Consider the following 7943-nt stretch of genomic DNA (forward strand, 5'->3'; position numbering starts at 1 on the left):
GTTTTAAACTCACTCAACTCCACGTCCATTTATTTGCTCTGAAAGTCAAGATGGTTCTCAGTCTTGCGGGATTTATCCGAACAATCTTGGAGATGCATTGAATTAAAGGACTAAAATCGAAGGCGACAGATTTATTCAATTTGTACATAATATTAACAAAAACAAACGTGACTTACTTTGATGTTTGAGTTTTTGGGGTAAAACAACTAAATTTCTACATGTTTGTGATTATAGATACAGACGTGATCGAGCATCAAGGTCAGATTTGACTCGTTTCACTGCAGAATGGGTCGTTTTTGCATTACGAGATAATTAACGAGAATTATATTGCAATTTTGTGACGTAAAATCCGATTTTGTTAAATTTTGTGATGAAAAACCATCAAATCTCGACACTCCAAAGTCGTTCAGCTTCAAGACGTATGTCTCTTGATTGACATTTTAAAAGCTATACGTTAATAATAATAATATTTACGTAATTTTTAAATATAAGCCTGTAAGAGGGTTTGCGGTCAAAAAAAACAAAAACATGACTCAATTTAATGATTGAATTTTGAGTAAACTACTAAATTTCGACATGTTTGTGATCATAAATGCCCACGTTTGAGCATGAGGATCAAATTTGACTGGTTTTACTACAGAATTAAATATTTTGTGCATTGCGAAATTATTAACGAAAGTAATGTTGCAATGCTAAACATAACAGGCTTCAATTTTGCGACATAAAATATGATTTTGTTCAATTTTGTGTTGAAAAACCATCTCGACACTGTTAAACATCACCACATACTTTTCTTGTTTTAATTTTTTCTTGAAAGCTACATATTAATAGTAATATTTCCGTTATTTAATGAACAATCAGAGATTGAATTAAAGGACTAAAATTGAAGGCGACAGATTTATTCAATTTGTACATAAAAAAAAAAAAACGTACGACTTACTTTGATGTTTGAGTTTTTGGCTATAGCAACGAAATTTCTCCATGTTTGTGATTATAGATGCAGACGTGATCGAGCATCAAGTTCAGATTTCACTCGTTTCACTGCAGAATGTGTCGTTTTTGGATTGCGAGATAATTAACTAGAATTATATTGCAATTTTGTGACGTAAAATCTGATTTTGTTCAATTTTGTGATGGAAAAACCATCAAATCTCGACACTCCAAAGCTGTTCAGCATCAAGATGTCTCACGATTGAAATTTTAAAGCTATACATTAATAATAATAATATTTACGTCATTTTATATGTAAACCTGTCCGAGGGTTTGTGGTTAAACAAAAACATGACTCAATTTAATGTTTGAATTTTGAGTAAACTACTCAATTTCGACATGTTTGTGATCATAAATGCCCACGTTTGAGCATGAGGATCAAATTTGACTGGTTTTACTACAGAATTAATCGTTTTTCGCATTGTGAGATTATTAACGAAAATAATGCTGCAATGTTAAACGAAACAATTTTGTTCAGTTTTGTGTTGAAAAACCATCTTAACACTCCAAAGCTGTTTAACATTACAGCGTACATCTTTAGATTTACATTTTTAAAAAGCTATAGATTAATAATAATAATTCCATTATTTTAGTGAACAATCTTGGAGATTGAATTAAAGGTCTAAAATTAAAGAACAAGATCAAACGTGACTTACTTTGATGTTTGAGTTTTTGGGGTAAAACAACTAAATTTCTACATGTTTGTGATTATAGATGCAGACGTGATCGAGCATCAAGGTCAGATTTGACTCGTTTCACTGCAGAATGAGTCGTTTTTGCATTGCGAGATAATTAAAGAAAATTATATTGAAATTTTGTGACGTAAAATATGATTTTGTTCAATTTTGTGATAAAAAAAACATGGACTCTTAACTCTCCAATGCTCCTCGGCATCAAGATGTACGTCTTATGATTGACATTTTTTAAAGCTATACATTAATAATATTTACGTCATTTTTAAATATAAACCTGCAATAGGGTTTGCGGTCGGAAGAAAACAAACGTTTTTGTTTGAATTTTGGGGTAAACCTACTCATTTTCTGTGTGTTTATGATTGTAAATGCACAGGTTTGAGCATCAGGATCATATTTGACTGGTTTCAGCACGGAATTAATCATTTTTTCCGTTGCGAGATTATACGAAAATAATGCTGCAATGCTAAACAAAACAGGCTTCAATTTTGTGACGTAAAATATGATTTTGTTCAGTTTTGTGTTGAAAAACCATCTCGACACTCCAAAGCTCCAAACGTGCATCTCTACATAAAGATTGTTTTGAAACGCTATACGTTAATAATAATATTTTCATCATTTTGCCATCAATTCAGTAACATTCAGTCTTTATTTTGAACGATCTTGGAGATGCTTTGAATTAAAGGACTAAAATCGAAGCTGACAGATTTATTCAGTTTGTACATAATATATGAAAAATCGTGACTTACTTTGATGTTTGAATTTTTGGGTATAGCTACTAAATTTCTGCGTGTTTGTGATTATAAATGCACACGTTTTAGCATCATGATTAAATTTCACTTGTTTCACCGAATATCAAATCGTTTTAGCATTGCGAGAATATAAACGAAAATAATATTACAATCCTAAACAAAAACTGGCTTAAATTTTGTGACGTAAATTTAATTAATTTATTTTTATTTATTTACTTTCCAATAGAGTTCAACATCAGGATGTTTGTCTCTAGATCGAAATTTTACAAAGCTATACATTAAATAATATTCACGTCATTTTTATATATAAACCTGCAGAAGGGGTTTGCTGCCGACCCAATAAAAAAACGGATTGCATTGCGTTGAGATTATTAACATAAATAATGTCGCAAATATCTAAATTATTAATATAATCTTGAGACATAAAATATGATTTTGCGATTTAAGAAATCTTCGACTCTCAAAACATCAGGACGTACATCTCTCCATCACTATTTATTTGATGCTTTACATTATTAATAATATTTGAGTAATTTTTGCATACAAACATTTACAATTTATATTTAAATTTAATCTGACGCCATTTTGTGTGTTTTACATTTAAAATCATCTCATTGATTAACCAATAAAAACAGAGTGAATAAGTTCAGAATATTTGACGCAGTTTATGGCGAAAAATCTTGCGTTGTTTTGACACGTACAATGATCCGGATCTCTATATTTGTGGGAAATCTGTTGATGTTTATTTATTTTTGGCCTTGTTTTTCCTGTAATGCCAAACGTGAGCGTCAGGAGCGGTTAAATAAGACGTATAACTTACCTTCGCTTTTACGTTTTATATGTGAAGGTGTGTGGCGGGTTTTTTTTGGCGGTGTGGCTGGTGGGCAGCTCCAGATTTATTTTTAATTTGTTTTTGTTTTGTTTTTTTTTACTGGTCTGTGATTACTTGAACTCTCTAGGCGTGTATGTGTGTGTGTGTGTGTGTGTGTGTGCAGGTGTGTGTGCGTGTTTTACTGCTAGCATAGAGATTTTCTGCTTTATTGGGAATGGTTTGCCTTTAACTGATGCCATGAGCACTACAGGAGCGAAGTGTTTGTGCGTTTCCCAGTGGAAAGAGGACGTTTGCTGTTTTACCAAATGCTGTTAAAGGACTGGATTAACATGGTGAAATCTGCTAGCATTTACTCGCCCTCGTGTGTTTTCTGGAATATAGATTGCATTTATATCACATGATAAAATATGATGGTTATGACTTCCTATCGGATAATTCTGACATTTAATTTCTCGTTAAGTGTGAGAGAAAATAATCTGATTTTTGAGTTATTTTTTTTTCTTACAACTGCAAATTGTGAGTTTTAAACCTCTAAATTTAGGGGAATTTTAACACACAAATTTAGAATTGCAATGAAAAAATCTGAATTTTGGGTTTGAGGTTGCAAATCTTCTTATTTCTTATATTTGCACTTTTTTATGTCTAATGTCACATTTTTGAGAGAAAAAGATTATAATTTTGAGAAAACATCAGAAGTTTATATCTCAAAAATCTAACTTTTTGTAGAATTGCGGGACATTTCTGAGCTTTTATAATGCAATTGGCTTCTTATTACTCCTGATTCTGAGAACTTGAGTGTTTCTAAGTTTTCTTGCACTTCTGTTTATAACATCTTACAGTTATTTTTTTCTCAAAATTGCAGTGCAAACATACAAAGTTGTGATTCTGAAAGTTATTTTGACTGATTCTGAAAGTATTGTGACTTTATTTCAGTGTTTTATTGCTCACTATTGCAACTTTTTAAATTGCAAAGCTACAAAGTCTTAATTCTTAGTAAAATATAGATTGTGTGTATATCGCGTGTAAAATACGGCTTTTATGACTTCTCATCACATAATTCTGACATTTATTTTTTTGCAAAGTGAGAAAAAAATCTGAATTTTGAGGGGAAAATCGTTTTTTTTCTTAGAACTGCAAACTGTAAATTTCAGTTTGTTTTAAGTTTTTTACTCAATTGCAATTGTGAGTTTGTACATTAAAATTGCAAGAAAAAACACCAGAGATTAACTCAGAACTGCAAAATAAAAGCCCTCTGAGTTTATCTTATGGTTGTTAAAAAAACAAACAAATTGTGAGAGATACACTCAAAAAAGGACTCAACGTTGTTGCAACTTTATTTCTGACTGTTCTGAGTTCAGATTTTGCACTTCCAGAGTTTTATTTCCTCAGAATTACAATTGAGAATCACAAGATATAAAGTTCCAATTTTGTAAAAAAAAAAAAAAAAAGAATAAAAATGAATTCAGGGGATTTTAAGATTCAAATTTAGAATTGCAATGAAAAAATCTGAATTAGTTGAGTTTTGAGTTAGCAAATCTTCTCATTTCTTAAATTATGCTAATATTCTGAGAAGAGCAGTCTGAAAAAAGGCACCATTTTCAGAGAAAAAGTTTATAATTTAGAGAAAACATCAGAAGTTTAAAAAATCCAACTTTTATTTCTTGTAGAGTTGCGAGACAAATCTTCTTTTTGTCATGTTTTTATCATGCATTTTTGAGCTAGAACTACTCCTGTTTCTGGGAATTGCATGCTTTAGTTTTTCTTGCACTTCTGGGTTTTTTCTCGCAATGTAAAGAGGCAAAGTCACAATTCTGAAATTAAACAAACAGGTTCTTCCTTTAAGAATTGCCACATTCAATTTCACACTTTTCCAAGTTTATTCTTAAACTGTGGACTACAAAGTCTTAATTCTAAGTAAAATATAAACTGTATTTATATCACATGATAGAATGAGGTTATTATGACTTCTTATCACATAATTCTGACATTTATTTTCTTGCAAAGTGTGAGAATAAAAACTGAAGTTTGAGGGAAAATCTCTCTTTCTTAGAACTGCAATTTGTGATCTTTCAGTTTATATTTTAAGTTTTGTACTCAGTTGCATTTGTAAATTTGTACCTTAAAATTGCAAGAAGAAATCATCAGAGATGAACTCAGAACTTTAAAATGAAAACCTTCTGAGTTTGTATCTTGTGCTGGTGTTTTTCTCAGAATTCAAATTTGCTCTTATTTTTGAAGAAATCATATTCTGAGATATAAACTCAAAAATCTCAAGGTTTTTGCAACTTTTTTCTCCTTATTGTGATTTCAGATCTTGCAGTTCAAGTTTTTTCCTCAGAATTACACAATTTTGGAAAAATAAAACAAAAAAAGCTCAATTTTGAGGGAATTTTAAGATACAAATTCACAATTGCAATGACAAAAATCTGAATTTGTGGGTTTTAGGTTGCAAATCTTTTTTCTTACATTTGCTAATAATTTAGTAATTTTTTATTAGATAGTTTCTATCGGAAAAGTCACATTTTTGAGAGAAAAAGATTATAATTTTGAGAAAAAATGTCCTTTTATTTTTTTGTAGAATTGAGTTTTTATCATACAATTTTGAGCTAGAATTACTCCTGTTTCTAGGAAGTTGCATGCTTAATTTTGTTGCACTTCTGTTTTTTTCTCAGTATTGCAATGCAGAGATACATTCACAATTCTGAAATAAAAAAAACAAGTTGGATTTTTTATTTTTAAGTAGTGCAACTTTTAATTTCTCTATTGCAAGTTTATTTTTTAAATTGTGGAATACAAAGTCTTAATTCTTAGTAAATATAGACTGCGTTTAGATCACATGATAGGATGCTGTTATTATGACTTCTCAGCGCATAATTCTGATATTTATTTTCATGCAAAGTGTTTAAAAAACCCTCAATTTTGAGAATTTCTTGAGAACTGCAAAGATTTCAGTTGATATTTTGCTATTTTGACTTATTTCTCAGTTGCAATTGTGAGTTTGAAAGTAAAAATTGCAATGAAAATCAAAATCACCATCAAGAATTGCGACTTTATTTCAGTTTCTTACTCTTTCAATTTCCTTTTCAATATTGCGAAGCTACAAAGTCTTAATTCCACCATTCCTTACGTGTTTATTTTTAATATACCAACAGGTCCACACGAGGGTGATGTAAATGCTTCATTTTTCATTTGTTTTAATATTCTACTCCTTTAACCATGAGCTCTGGGATGTGTTCGGGAAGCGTGAGTGTGTGTGCGCGTGTGTTTTCGTACTAGTAAAGATATTTTCTGATTTCGTTTTTTTTTTGGTGCATATTAATTTTAGATATAAAATAGAATCTGGATATGTATAGTTTTAAAGTATTGATCACGGATGTATTTATGAAGCAGAAAATACGCTGTATATTAACCTGCCAATCCACTGCGGAAGAAGCGGATAATAATGATAATAGTTTAGTTGGCGCCACCTGCTGGTCAGAGATGGAGACTCCAGATGATTGGTTATGGATCCATTAATGTGGAAAACAGCGGAGGAAGGCGGTGCGATGTGATTGGACGGTCAGGCGATGATGTCACGCACTGACCTTTGACCCCTTTGCTTGTATAGAGAGATTGTGTCTGGACAGATTGTGTTAATAATAAATGCTATACTCCTCCTGTACATATTTTATTATTGATATTACAGTTTATTCTTGATTTCTTGTTGTATTCTCTTCTCTCGCTTTTTTTCCTCAGATGGACATTTATCAATATAATACAATAATAAAAGAATATGTTGTATTTCACACGTGTTTGGTGGGTTTTTTCTGGAAAATCTGTTGGATGTGAAAATTATTTAATATATTTGTGTAGGGAAAGGTTTTAAGATTTTTTTAGTTTACGTCTCATAATTCAGACTTTTTTAACTGTAATTCTGAGTTTAAATCTCATAATTCAGGCTTTCTTTACTGTAATTCTGAGTTCATGTCTCATAATTCAGATTTTCTTTACTGTAATTCTGAGTTTACATCTCATAATTCAGACTTTTTTAACTGTAATTCTGAGTTTACGTCTCATAATTCAGACGTTCTTTACTGTAATTCTGAGTTTACATCTCATAATTCAGATTTTCTTTACTGTAATTCTGAGTTTACGTCTCATAATTCAGACGTTCTTTACTGTAATTCTGAGTTTACATCTCATCATTCAGATTTTCTTTACTGTAATTCTGAGTTTACGTCTCATAATTCAGACGTTCTTTACTGTAATTCTGAGTTTACATCTCATAATTCAGACGTTCTTTACTGTAATTCTGAGTTTACATCTCATAATTCAGATTTTCTTTACTGTAATTCTGAGTTTACGTCTCATAATTCAGACGTTCTTTACTGTAATTCTGAGTTTACATCTCATAATTCAGATTTTCTTTACTGTAATTCTGAGTTTACATCTCATAATTCAGATTTTCTTTACTGTAATTCTGAGTTCACGTCTCATAATTCAGACGTTCTTTACTGTAATTCTGAGTTTACATCTCATAATTCAGATTTTCTTTACTGTAATTCTGAGTTTACGTCTCATAATTCAGGCTTTCTTTACTGTAATTCTGAGTTTACATCTCATAATTCAGATTTTCTTTACTGTAATTCTGAGTTTACGACTCATAATTCAGACTTTCTTTACTGTAATTCTGAGTTT

The 7943-nt window shown here is 30.7% G+C and overlaps 1 protein-coding gene across 1 annotated transcript in view; it reads left to right on the forward strand.

Moving 5' to 3' along the window:
• strn (striatin, calmodulin binding protein) overlaps window positions 1–7051 on the forward strand; it is a 97388-nt gene extending 90337 nt beyond the window's left edge. The window contains exon 18 of the mRNA XM_056468799.1: window positions 1–7051. This exon is cut by the window's left edge and continues 424 nt beyond it. The gene's annotated coding sequence lies outside the window, so the exon portion shown is untranslated.
• Window positions 7052–7943: the final 892 nt, after the last annotated feature.

This window comes from Danio aesculapii, chromosome 11 (assembly GCF_903798145.1).
Source record: "Danio aesculapii chromosome 11, fDanAes4.1, whole genome shotgun sequence".
Taxonomy (NCBI): Eukaryota; Metazoa; Chordata; class Actinopteri; order Cypriniformes; family Danionidae; genus Danio; species Danio aesculapii.